Here is a 13,902-nt window from a genome sequence, read left to right as displayed (position 1 = left end):
CGGGAGGCCAGGAAAACTGTCAGGATCTGATGGGAAATTGGTACAATTGTAAACTGGCAGTGGGTTTAGCAGGCCCCATGAGGACAAGATGAGAGGATTTCGAGCTGGCTGGGACCCAAGAGGTCATCTGCCACCGAACCCCAGCATTGGAAGGGAGCGCAGACCATCTCAACCAGCCCAGCCCCCCAACTCTGCTCCAAGATCTCCAGGGATGGATAACTCACCCCTTCTGGAGTCAGCCCCTTCCCTTAGACATTGGGACAGCTGTCATTGTTAGGAAGGGTTTTCCTGACAGCAAGCTCAATCAGTTAATGAGCACTTACTAAGCATCTAGGCCGTGGTGCGGTGGAGAGACACCTGCCCCCAAAGCCAAGAAGACTTGGGTTCGAGTTTCACTTCTGGCGTTTCCTTAGACTCTTAAGTTTTGGAGAGGGTGCTGACTTGCCTTTCTTCCCCTGGGAGGTCTCTGTACCAATGACATCACAGGTCCGGTCCCCATCCCTATCTTTGCTATGTGCCAGGGAAGCAGGATGTTAGAAACCAGCAAGCACCTACTATGTGCCAAGGAAGCAGGATGTTGGAAACTAGCAAGCACCTACGATGTGCCAGGAAATCTGCCTCTTTGCCACCTCCTCCGAGGTGCCCTGTCCTGTCCGAGCAGACCAAGGCTCATCCCTGCTCCGAATGAGAGCCGGTCATACACTTGAACAGTCTTCCAGCTTTCCGAAGTCCTCTTTTCTCTAGGCTGGGCATGTCCAGCTTCTTGGCCTCAACCTCATCCTGGCTGCCCTCCCTAGCTTATCCGCATCCTTTCTTCACTGTTGCAGCTGGTGGGTCTGCCCGGGGCAGAGGACAGAGGAAGGAGCCTCTCTCCATTTCTGGAGGCTCCAACCCTTTTAATGCATGAGTTTAGGAATCTAGGCTGGTCTTGTCCTTTTCATTTTAGGGAAGGGCCTGAGGTCCAGAGAAGGAAAGGCACCAAGGCGCACAGCTTTCTAAGGCAGAGGCAGGATGGAGACTCAGGTCTGGACTCCAAATCTCATGCTCTTGAGCTGCTTGTACTGCCTGGGTTTATGTGTGTCTGTCTGTGAGCGTGTCTATGTGAGCATGTCTAAGTGTGTACGTGTGTATAATGTGAGTCTGTAGGTGTGTATATGCATGTATGTGTGTACGTGTGACTGTGTAAATGTGTATATGAACAAGCATGCATATGTATTCTGAGTGTGTATATGTGTGTACGTGTGTGTATATTACATGTATGATTGTGTGTGACTGTGTGTGTGGTATGTATACACATGTATGTGTGTACATGTATACATGTGGGGAGAGGCAGGAAGGGGAGGGGAGTAATTGGGGACCAATGACCTCCCCACGTATCCCAGGGACCTGGGCCTAGTTTGGGTCTCTTCTAGGGTCCAAGGACAGGACGCGTTTGTTTTCTCTGGCCTTCTCCTCACCCCTTTCTTCGGGGCGTCGTGGGATATGTGGCCCCTAGAGTAAGACCTCAGAGCAAACCTGTCTCCAGCAGATGAGGTCGCAGAGAGAATCCTGGGCCTGAAATCCAGAGAAGTTGGTTGAGTTCTGGCTTGCATGACCTTGACTAGTTCCCACTCCAAGCCTCAGTTTCTTGAACTATAGAATGAGAATATAGCCCTTTCACTCCCCACCTAAGCCAGTGGTTGTGAGGCGAGTGCTTGGTGAGCCTTAGTTATCAACATAATCCCAGCCATTAACAGAAATGCTTCTTGATTGACTGACTGATTGATTGATTTCTCATTTTTAGCAATGACCGAGAGCTCAATACCAGTCAGGGGTATGATGTGGCCTCCAGGAAGGCTGGCATGATCAGACCTGGGGCCGCATTAGCAGGCAGAGCTGTCTTCCAGGTCCTGGACCCCACCATCCTCTGCTCAGGTTGGACGGCATCCGGAGCGTTTCCTTCAGTTCTGGACAGCACGGTTGTGAGAGTCCTCCAGGAAGCTGATGAGGGTCCAGAGTGTCCAGAGGAGTGCTATCAGGATGGCGAAGGGCTTCAATCCTGCTGAAGGTCACGGTTAGACTGAAGAAGAGAAGACATGGTGAGGGGCCTGATGGGAGAGCTGTCTCCAAGTGTGAAAGAGGGATTACGCTCACTCTGTATGTGCCCAGAAGATAGAGCAGGAGCCATGAATGGAAGCTGTAAATGGACAGACTTAGGCTGAGAGATAGGAAAGAATGGACCGTCTTAGGCAGGAGGCTCCCTTTGGATGGAGTCTTCAGGCAGAGGCTGGAGGACCACTTTTCAGGTAGATTGTAGAAGGAGATCTCTGCACAGGGTTGGATGCCTGCTAAGGCTAGCGAGCTCCTTTGAGATTCTGTGATGTCAGCACATATGACACATGTCTAAAATCCACTGGTGATGCCCACACTGGGAGAGATCATTGATATACTGGGTGGCAGAGTTGGGATCCAAAAAGATCTCACTAAGCTAGAAAGTTGGAATGACTCCCAAAAGATGAAATCCAATAGGGATAAATGTAAAGTCTCAAGCATGGGTTCAAGAAGTCAGCAAATACAAACTGAGTCAGGTGTGGCTAGAAAGTAATTCTCATGAAAAGAGCCTGGGGGTCTTAGTGACTATAAGCTCATCATGAGTCCAAAGGGTGATATGGCTGGCAAAAACTAAAACAGGCTTAGGAAAGGAAATGAGCATTTTTATAGGTCCAGGAACCTTACAAATGTCTCCATGGATTCTCACAACAACTGTGGGGGGTGGGTGTGATTGTTATCCCCACTTTACAATTGAGGAAACTGAGGCAAACAGCGGTTAAGTGACTTGCCCAGGGTCACACAGTTAATAAGTGTCTGAGCCTGGATTTGAACTCAGATTTTCCTGACTCCAGGCACAGCACTTTATCCACTGACCCATCTTGCTACTCAGCTGCTTTACCAAGTAATCAAGGTGGTGGTTTGGCTGTCCTCATACCTGCTCAGACGATGTTTGAAGTGATGTTTCTGGTTATGTCACCATCCTTCTCCAGAGGGTATGTTGGGGGGAGAGAGAGATACAGAGACAGAGAGAGGAAGAGGGAGCGAGGGAGGGAGAGAGACAGAGACAGAGAGAGGAAGAGGGAACGAGGGAGGGAGAGAGACAGAGACAGAGAGAGGAAGAGGGAACGAGGGAGGGAGAGAGACAGAGACAGAGAGAGGAAGAGGGAGCGAGGGAGGGAGAGAGACAGAGACAGAGAGAGGAAGAGGGAGCGAGGGAGGGAGAGAGACAGAGACAGAGAGAGGAAGAGGGAGCGAGGGAGGGAGAGAGACAGAGACAGAGAGAGGAAGAGGGAACGAGGGAGGGAGAGAGACAGAGACAGAGAGAGGAAGAGGGAGCAAGGGAGGGAGAGAGACAGAGACAGAGAGAGGAAGAGGGAGCGAGGGAGGGAGAGAGACAGAGACAGAGAGAGGAAGAGGGAACGAGGGAGGGAGAGAGACAGAGACAGAGAGAGGAAGAGGGAGCGAGGGAGGGAGAGAGACAGAGACAGAGAGAGGAAGAGGGAACGAGGGAGGGAGAGAGACAGAGACAGAGAGAGGAAGAGGGAGCGAGGGAGGGAGAGAGACAGAGACAGAGAGAGGAAGAGGGAACGAGGGAGGGAGAGAGACAGAGACAGAGAGAGGAAGAGGGAGCGAGGGAGGGAGAGAGACAGAGACAGAGAGAGGAAGAGGGAGTGAGGGAAGGAGAGAGACAGAGAGAGAGAGAGCCTTTAAGTCTGGAAGTCTTGGGTTCAGATCTCACCTGTGACATTTACTGGCCAAAACAGTGACCTCTCAGGGCTAGGCGGCTTGCTGAGTCTCTAAGTTGCAAAAAAGAGGCTTACCTGCCTTGGTGAAGTGAACACCCAGGTCCAGGCCTCTTTGTTCTATACCTTCCCGTAGAAGGTGTGCCCTTCTCTGAGCAGGACACTCATCCCAAGGCTGTTTGATTTATGCCTGGGGTCCCGGCAACCTGGCAATCCCAATGGTGGGAGAATGAGAAAGGGAGGAAGTCACAGCTGCTGTATGGACATCATAGTCGGTTAGCTGACAAGCATTTATTAAGTGCCTACTGTGTGCCAAGCACTACGCTAATCATTAGGGATACAAAGAAAGGTAAAAATCTTCCCTGCTCAGAGGAGCTCACAGTTGATTGAGGAGAAGGGGGAGAGACAACATGTCTCTCATCCAGACAAAATTGTCCAATGTATAAATGGGGGCTGTTATGAAGGTAGAAAAGACAAGGAAGGACAACCAGATGGAAAGGGAAAAGGACTTGACCTGTAGTTAGGCGTGGATTGGAGTCTTGGGAACATGGGCAGACGCCTTCCCCTCCCTGCTTTCTATTTCTATAAAATGAAGGCTGGAGATTAAATTGGGCCCAAGGCCCCTCCTAACACCAGCACCAAGACTGGTCCAGCCTGCTGCCCCCGTAGTCCTGCCCAGACGGTGCCACAGCCATGGCCGGCTCCACTGAGTGGCTCATTTTGAGAAAAAGGAGGAACAAGCTGGAAAGTCAGGGCTGGGTGTCCTCTGGGTAATTTCATTTGTGTGATAATAAATCCAGGGCTTAGAGGAAAATCCCATCTGAGATAGCAGAATGGGTGTTGTGCTGGGGAAGGGAGGGAGGGAAGGGTTTCCCTCCCTGTGGTAGCTGAGAAGGCCCCTCCTTTCGGGGGAGCCTGGGGAGTCTGGAGGGGGGCTCAGGGACCCAGCTTCTCCCTCCCTGTCTCAGACGCTGTCCTCTCCACTGCACATTCTCTGCCCAGGCTTCCTAGTGCCAGGGGCTTATAGATACAGAGCTCGAAGGATGCTTGGGGATCAACTGGCCTGACCCCTTACAGATGAGGAAACTGAGGCTCCCAGAAGAGAGGCGGGATTTGAACTCAAGTCCTTTGACTTCAGAGGCAGCATCCTTCTCTTTTCTACCAGCAGTGCAGGTGTGAGTCTAGGCTCTGACAGACGGAGGCAGGGTGGGGCAGGGGACAGGATGGCTTTGGAGTTAGGTGGTCTGGGTTCAAATCCCAGTTCTTACCATTTATGTGTTATTGGGCAAACCATTTGCCTCAGTTTCCCCATTTGTAAAATGAGCCAGTGGGCTCATAGACGGCAGCTGTGTGAGCCTGGGAAAGTCCCACCCTTTCCCCTCTCCGGGCCTCAATTTCCTCATCTGTAAGATGAGCTGATTCTACTCCATGGCCAGCAAGGCTCCTTCCGGCTCTAAGTCCTGGTGGTTCTGGTGGCAGATTCCCGGCTTCGACAGCTCCTCCCCATCGGAAGAGTCTCCAGGATGGTCCTGGTGACAGACCGGGCATCTGTGGCTCCAGGACTAGCCAGCCTGGACCAGCGCAGGCAGGACCACCAAGCCATATTGTTTCAGCCATGGAAAACCAAGAGCTCTTCCTCCATTCAAGCCCAGAGGCACACAGTAGGGCAAGCTCTAATCTGCCTGCAGAACCTTGGAGGATCAGACGGGACCCGAGGGACCCCTTCAGTTGGCTCCTGCGTGGAGGGAATCATGGATCTTTGATGCGCTGAGGTCACAGGATCCCAGATATAGACCCGTCTAAAGCCTTCCTCGTACAGAGCCGCAGATAGGTAAGATCGAGGTCCCATGGGCAGAATCTGAATCCAGGTCCTCTGACTGCACGGCCAGTTATTCTCCCCATGTATTCGGCTGTCTGTGTTTCTAGCTCTCAGAATTCTTTGCATCTTTGGACAAAGTGAGGTCTCTGAAGGCCAGGTACTGCGGGCAACCTCAACTCGATTTCAGTACTTGGGACAGCGCATATAATAATAACAGCTTCCATTTATATGGGGCAGCTGGGTGGTGCAGTGGGTGGTGTGCTGCGCCTGGAGTCAGGAGGACCTGAGTTCAAATCTGACCTCAGACACTTCCTAGCTGTGTGACCCTGGACAAGTCATCTAACCTGTTTGCCTCAGTTTCCTCATCTGTAAAATGAGCTGGAGAAGGAAATGGCAAACCACTCCAGTATCTTTGCCAAGAAAACCTTGACACAGCTGAACATGACTGAACAGCAATAAAGTTTGCTATGTGCCGGGCACTGCACTAAGTCATTTATAATTTCTGTCTAATTTGATCTTCACAACACTGGGAGGTAGGTGTTGTTATTATCCCCATTTTACAGACAAAGAAACTGAGGCAGACAGAAGTTCAGTGACTTTCCCAAGGTCACACAGCTAGTAAGTGTCTGAGGCTGGATTTGAACTCGGATCATCCTCCCTCCAGGCCTCCACCCTTTGTCCACTGTACCAAGCTGTTCGGTGACAAGGCATTACAAACTCCTCACTGCCCCTCCTTCTGGAAAGCATCCGAGGGACACCCCTGTCCCCAGTCCTATGGGTCTTTCCTAGGCCACCCATCCCAAACCCCCAAGGGTAAATTGCCTTGACAAGGATAGATTAGAGGAGAATTAAAACTTAACTCATTTAGGAAATATTATTAACAATTAAAAAGCTGAAACCTTGGTGATTAATGTATGCACAATCCCAATAACCACATAATTAATATAATATTAGATAATAATTACTTATGATTAATAACCACATTTAATACTTTTCAAATTAAGTGAAGTAGAGGGAGAAAGTTTAATTAAAGGCATTAAACTGTTTGAAATCCCACTCAAATCAAGGCTTCCAAACAATCATTATCAGGAGGTGACTTTGAAATCTGCCTCTGATGCCAGCCTCTTTCGTGGAATCATAGAGTCCTAGATTCACAGAGCTCACTTAGAGCCTTTCTATCTCTTTTGGAAAATAGTATTTTATTTTTTCTTAATTACGTGTAGAAACAATTTCTAACATTTTTTAAAAAAGTTTTGAGTTCCAGATTCTATTCCTTCTTCCCTCCAGTGCCCCCTCCCAGAGACAGTAAACAGTCAGAACAGTCCATATCTTAACAACATCCACGACAACAGTACCCTCTCAAACACCCATGATGATGGGGACCTCACTACTTCCCGAGGGACAGCTCTAATTTTTTGGCATGTTTTCCTCTGTGGAAGTGAAAGTCTCTACAAGCCCCTCCTCCCTTCCCCTCCCCAATGCACACATAATGGCTTCTCCTTTTGACCTCTTGGGCCAAGCAGAACAAAGCTAATCCCTCCTTTCATGAAAGGATCTTCAAATACTGGAAGGCCACAGCCATGTTTGTTCCTAGTTTCTCCGAGCCAGTCCTCATAAGCAATGGTTCTGAGTGGCCTTTATATGTGCCACCACACCACACTAGTGAGCGTCTCTACACTGGAGGTCTTTGAGTGGAGGCTGATTGACCAATTGTTGGCGGTACTGCAGAGGGTGCTACTGTCCCTTGGCCTCTGGGCTCTCATTAGGCTCTGGGATCCTTTGGGAGTCTATCCACTGCGCAGAACTGGAGAAAGGGACCAGCAATAAGCATTTATTAAGCACCTATTACGTGCCAGGCACTGGACTAAGTGGTTTACAAACATTATCTCATCTGATCCTTACAACACCTCTGGGAGGTAGGTGTAGACATAGGTCAAGTGACTTGCCCAAGGTCACACAGTTAGTAAGTGTCTGAGGCTGAATTTGAACTCAGGTCTTCCTGATTACAGGCCCAGGGCTCACCCATATAGTGGATAGACTCCACCTCTCCTGGGGCTCTGTGGCGTTGGGCTTGGCAGGGAGCCATGAGCTCCCTGTTTCCTTACTGAGCCCAGCTGGCTGGCCTGAGCCTTCATGCTGGGCCTCCAGGAGGCCCAGGGCTCGGCGCAGGACCCATCCTCCCAAGGAGGTCAGAGCTCTCTTCCCTGGCATTGGGATACTAATCCCCAAACACCAGACGATTCCCAGCACAGACAGAAGGCAAAATGCGCTGACATGGGCCCATTTGCGTTGATGTCCATAGTCACCTCTACCCCAAACATTCCCAGGTGCTCCATGAGTTCATGTTGACCCATCCCTGCAAATCCCTACCCAGGCTTGTCCAACTTGAACAGAAATCTTTGCTCTCTGGACCTCCCTCTTACCCCAAAACTAGTCAATCAAGTTTATCTCCCCTTATGGTCCTGCCAGGAGAAAGGTTCATTTACTAATTCTTACTAGGGTGTAAATGGATGATAACAGGAATGAATGAAAGAAAAAACATTTGTTGAGGCTTCCTATATGCCAGGAATTGCAGTAAATTCTGGAAGAAAGAGGAAGTCTCTGTCCACAAGGAACTTCCATTCTAACAGACAACACTGTGGGGAGTGATTGGTGTCCAGGGAAGGGAGTTTTGGTTTGGTCACTTACAGGAGCGAAAGGGCAGTTGACACACCCTTTCTAGAAGTAATGGTGGTGTTGATTTCGATAACTGCTGCCAGGGAAAGTGGAGGCAGGGCAGATGGCAAGATGCCAGGGGTGGATGAATGGATGGGGTGGGAAATGGGCTCTGGCTCTCCGGTTATTAGGGGAACTGCTCACTCATGACTTCACTCACTTACCACCAGGGGGAGCTACAGGGCAGACTGGATGACTCCCTCTAGGAGGGGGGAGTGGGATTTGGGGAGAGATCCAGGTTGGTCAGGAGGATGTTGGTCCAGGCTCATGGGCTCAGATCTAAAACCAGAAGGGACCTCAGAGGCAGCCCAGTCCAACCGGGCCATTGTGGGAGGAGGACAGGAAGCCACGGCCAGGGAGGCAGCTTCCAGCCCAGATTTATGATCCTATCGTCCTGAGGGGGAGTCAGGATTGCAGTTGTTCTCCACACTGGCCCTCTGCTCTGCCTGCACTTTGGGGTTCAACCATGACTGCCACAGCTGAGCAGATGAGAGCATAAAGCCGTCTTCTGAGCAGGAATATTGAGGGCATTATTAAAATGTACATTATGGCATCTTCCCCACGGATTAGAGCAACCATTTCCAAGCTCAATTGCGTAGAATAAATTCAGATTTTAGAGACCTTCAAACTACCTCCTCCCATTCTCCTTTGAGGAGGCATTGGGGGATGGTTAAAATGCAAATGCAAAGTACAGAAAGGCCTCTCTTGGATTTGTCTGATAGGACCCCTGAAAGCTGCCCGACCCTGGCATGCAGAGGGAAAGGCACTTTTAACGTTGTAGGCTCTGATGGAAATGTCTCCTGTTGGTTGGCTTTGCTTGATCTTCCATGGAAATAATCATAGACTCATAGACTCTGGATGCTCAGTCTGGTTGGTGGGGTTCTTAAGGCTGTCATTTACATTCTGCGGCTGCCATCTTGTCCCATTCAAGTCTTCCATTTGGCCATTGGGGGAATAGGGATTCACCTAGACCTTTATTCCACCTCTGGGCCCTGCTTGGTTGGCCCCAGACTTCTCCTGGGACTTTATCTACTGGAGTTGTCATAATAAAGATATTTTATGAGGTCAGGCTGACCCAAAGGGTAAATCATAATGTTTGAAAGGATCAGCTGAGTGTTATGACAGCCTTCAGTGGAACTACGGCAGCTCAGCTGCACAGAGATCTGGTGATGGCTTCGGCCAGTGATCATCGGCCAGTATGATGTCTAGCTTTGAATGCCGACTGATCTGAAGGTGACTTCATCTCTAGCATGAGTGGGATGGCTATGCTGGAATTTTCTGTTAATGAACATCTGTCCTGCCCGGCTGTCTCCCTCCAGCCATGTGCAGGTGCTGTGACTGACGAGAACAGAGAAATTCATTTAAGGCAAGCCCCACTGACAAGAACAATTAGCATGTGGCAGTGAAGGCTGCCATGTTTGCATTTCCTTCCCCTTCCCAGGAAGTCAGGGCAGTTGAGCTGTGGGGGCCAGAAGGCAGCAGCTGCAGCCATAGCCTCCAGCGAGGCACCAATCTTTCTCTTATACTGGGGCGGCCTATGTCTAGCATATGTAAATGAGGACAATTTAGCCTTCTCTGTTGGTGTTTAAAGCTGGCCTATCGAGATGCAGTCAGTGGTATTTAGGAGGCAGGCAGGAGGGGTCACAGGAAGGAGGGCTAGCCTGGGCTCAAATGGCCTGTGGTCTGCAGGAGCCATAGGGTGGAAAGTCTAATATGAGGGTGAGGTCTCTGAGGAAAATCCCTTCACCAATGTCCGTGAGCTTCATCTTTGCCAGAATTTCTTCCTTTATATTTTCTATGCTCTTATCTGCTCACTGGGGCAGCTGGGTGGTGCAGTGGATAGAGCTCTGGGTCTGGAGTCAGGAAGACTCCTCTTCATTAGCTCAAATCTGGCCTCAGATACTTACTACCTATGTGACCCTGGACAAGTCACTTCACCCTGTTTGCCTCAGTTTCCTCATCTGTAAAATGAGCTGGAGAAGGGAAATGGCAAACCACTCCAGTATCTTTGCCAAGAAAGCCCCAAGTGGAGTCACAAAGAGTTGTACACACCTGAACAGCAACAACGTTTCTTCGTCTGAGAAATGGGTCCAAGGATATTTGAATTCTCCACCTGACTGGATTCTTGAAAACAAAGTGCTTTGTAAACTTTAATGTGCTGTGGAAATTGGAGTTGTCATTAGAGTCAAATATTACAACAGGAAGTCCTGGCTCTGCTAACAATAATAATGACGATGATAACTAGCATTCACATAGCACTTACTTCATGCCAGGCACTGTGCTGAGTTCTTCATGATTATTACTTCATTTGATCCTCTGTTATCATCCCCATTTTATGGGTGAGGAAACTGAGGCAGGGCTGAGGTTATTTGCCCAGGGTGGTGTAGCTAGCAAGCATCTGAGTCCAAATTTGAGCCCAGATCTTCTTGACTCGTGCCCAGGGCTCTATCGACGGCACCACCTGGCAGTCCCTGCTGTGTAATCTTAAAGTCCCTAAACTCTCTGATTCCATGATAGGAGTTCTGCTTTCACTGCCTACCTGACAGGTGTGAGGAGAAACACTTTCTGAATCCTTAACGGTTTCTAGAAAGGAGAACTGTTATCACCATTGATACGGTTATTCATTTGGTTCTCATCCTTTTCCATGCCATTGAGATAGAAGTAGTTCAAGGCTGAGTTGTCATCCTGCTTTTAGTTTATGCTTAATGTTTTGGGGACTAATGCAGAGATGGGTAAAAGAACTGCTTCTTGCGATTGAATGAATGCATTGAGACGTCAGCTCATCTTTTCTAGACTTACCGAAAGCATCTTGGGGCCCTTTCTACTAGTGGAAGACAGGATGGGGTTGGCACGAGCCCTATCCTGATCCCACATGATTTTCATTCTTTCTACTGGGTCTCTACATTTTGAAAGCAGCTTCTTCTGTGTAGCTTGGAGATTCTGAGGAGGAAGGCTTTAGGGCTTTCTTCTCTCTCTGAGGCTATCTGGCTCCAAGAAATAGGTCTTGGTCCTTGGCCTTTGTTCATTTCCATTCTAGGTTCAGGGAGTGGAATTAAGGGAAAAAACTATCCTTATATTTTGATAGAGCAACGTTATGACCAGGGCATTGTGGGAAACAATTTTCTCTGTGATCTTTCCCAACCCCTCTTAATGCTAGCACCTTTCCTTTGTTGATAATTTCCAATTTTTCCTTTCTATAGCTTGTTTGTAAATAGTTGCTTGCATGTCATCTCTCCATTCCCCTTGAGGGAAGGGACTGTCTTTTGCTTCTTTTTGTACCCCTAGCACCTTAGTACAGTCCCAAGCACAAAGTAGGTGCTTAATAAATGTTTATTGACTTACTGACTGATAATGGTTCCACTACACCTTATTGGTGGAATTCTTGAGAATGTTTTGAAGTTTTTTTTAAAAATAATGTAGAGATTTGCCATCTGTTAGAATGTGAATGACAGCAGTTTCAGATGTATAACCTTAGTCACTAGGTTATGTTTCAGTAGGTACTATTTTTTTTTTTTGCAACCTACAGTGACATGTTGTACAGTTCCTGCCATTTCCTTGGTTAATCTGCATTGATCATTAAGTCTTTCAGGGTAACTCTCCTGTAATTTCTGGTGGCAATAACTTGGCTCTAAATTTTTATTATAAACCCCTCCATTTCTACAAGAAAATTCACAAGACTCAGACACTTGCTTCTTGATTGACATATTTTACTCGCTGAGTTCATATAGATCTCACCCATGGAGAATCTTTTGATTCTCTCTTTGGATCTTGGCTATTTCATCTAGAGGCGAACCACCACCTTTGACTAATCTAATGGTGGATGTAACTTGTCTGCCTTTATTTCTTCTTGGTGAAGTGATGTCAATTATCAATTTTTTTTCTTCCTTTGTAATGAGAAAGTGTCAGAGCTTGGAGGGATTGTAGAGACCATCTATTCTAACCCCCTCATTCTACATACGAGAAAATGGAGGTCCAGATAAACTGAAGTGATTTGCAATCCTCATTGAACTAAAAATAAAAATATGAGACCCAAAGGAGGTAAATACTTCGAAGAGATCAGGGAGAAGGAAGAGCTTGGTTAGAGAAGTGACCAGTTTAGATCTGTGGTACGGAGATTGAAGGTAACAGGGAACTGGAAAGATGAAACTTTTCAGCATGAGCTGGGTTTGGAACTAACCCAAGGTTTCCCCGCTTAGTGTCTACAAGAGCACACTGAAATATTTGTAGCTTGTTCCGGTGCTTGGGATTGGGGACAGAAGTCACAGAGAAATATCTGGGACCAATTTTCACAGGAGGAAAAGTCCATTCTTGATTGGTCACATAGCTGGAACTCTTGGCATCTTCAAAGAGACCTGGCCATCTCTTTGCCCCATTCATATCTAAGGGACCTTGATGACTCTTTATCTTAAAGTATATAGTGAGAGGACATGTAGTAAGGAGGAAGGCTTTAGGGCTTTCTTCTCTCTCTGAGGCTATCTGGCTCCAAGAAAAAGGTCTTGGTCCTTGGCCTTTGTTCATTTCCATTCTAGGTTCAGGGAGTGGAATCCAGAGCTGCAGGAATGAATTGAGGAGTTGGAATGAAAGCCACATTTTGCAGCAGGTTCATCACTGGTACTTGAAGGAGAAAGGAATGGCCTTCTGGAGTGACCTTTGGGACCTCATTCCAGATTCAGGCCAGACTCATCTGGTAGTAATGCTGACTTCAGGGAGAACTTGGTGAGATGCTATGTATGAGCTGAGCTAAGTTTTGAGTCTGCTGCCCCCGAGACCCAGAAAGGTGCTGGAGGGAAATGTTTGTAAATTTGTTGTTGATCTTTCAAGTTGATCCATTTGTAAATGGTTAGGTGGAACAGGGGTGCTAGTCACAGGCCCCTAACAAATGGGGAGGGGAACACGTATGGCCGAGACTTTAGCTAATGGCAGTGGAAAAAGAAACACCCCAACTTCTCCAGATACTATAGAACCTTGAAGGGGATTATAGCCTGTGGCTCCCAGGGCTCCCATGGACTCTGCAGCCAATCAAAAAGGGTGATTATGAAGTGTCCATTGATTCTTCACAATCTCTCCATAGCTCTTTCTTTATAAGTCCTCATGACTTTCAGGTCAATAGGCTCTCAGTCTCTCCAGGAAGACAGGTGGTGACACCTAAGCAAGTTGATGGGGTCTACACACATGACATTGGAAAAAAAGATGTGATGATGACAAAGATCTGGCTTGGCTTCATCAAGAACAGGGCATGCCACACTAAACCTCACTTCCTTTTTGGACAAGGTTACTAAGCTGCTCGTTCAGGGCGATCATGTAGATATAGTTTGCCTAGATTTTAGCAAAATTTTTGATGAAGCATTTCACGTCTTCTTGCAGGAAGGATGAGGCAGTTGGACACGGCGGTTCATGCAGTAATCTCTGCTACTGGAAAGGCTAGAGCCAGGGAGTTCTGAGCTGCAGTGGGCTATGCGGATCAGGTGTCTCAACTATGTTTGGCATTAATATGATAAGCCCTGGGGGGAAGCAGGGCACCAGGTTGCCAAAGGGGTGGAGGGTAGGGCAAACCGTCTCAAGCCAGAAAAGAAGCAGCTGAAAGCACCCATACTG

Source organism: Trichosurus vulpecula, chromosome 1 (genome assembly GCF_011100635.1).
Source record: "Trichosurus vulpecula isolate mTriVul1 chromosome 1, mTriVul1.pri, whole genome shotgun sequence".
Classification (NCBI taxonomy): Eukaryota; Metazoa; Chordata; class Mammalia; order Diprotodontia; family Phalangeridae; genus Trichosurus; species Trichosurus vulpecula.
This window is presented reverse-complemented; position numbering follows the sequence as displayed.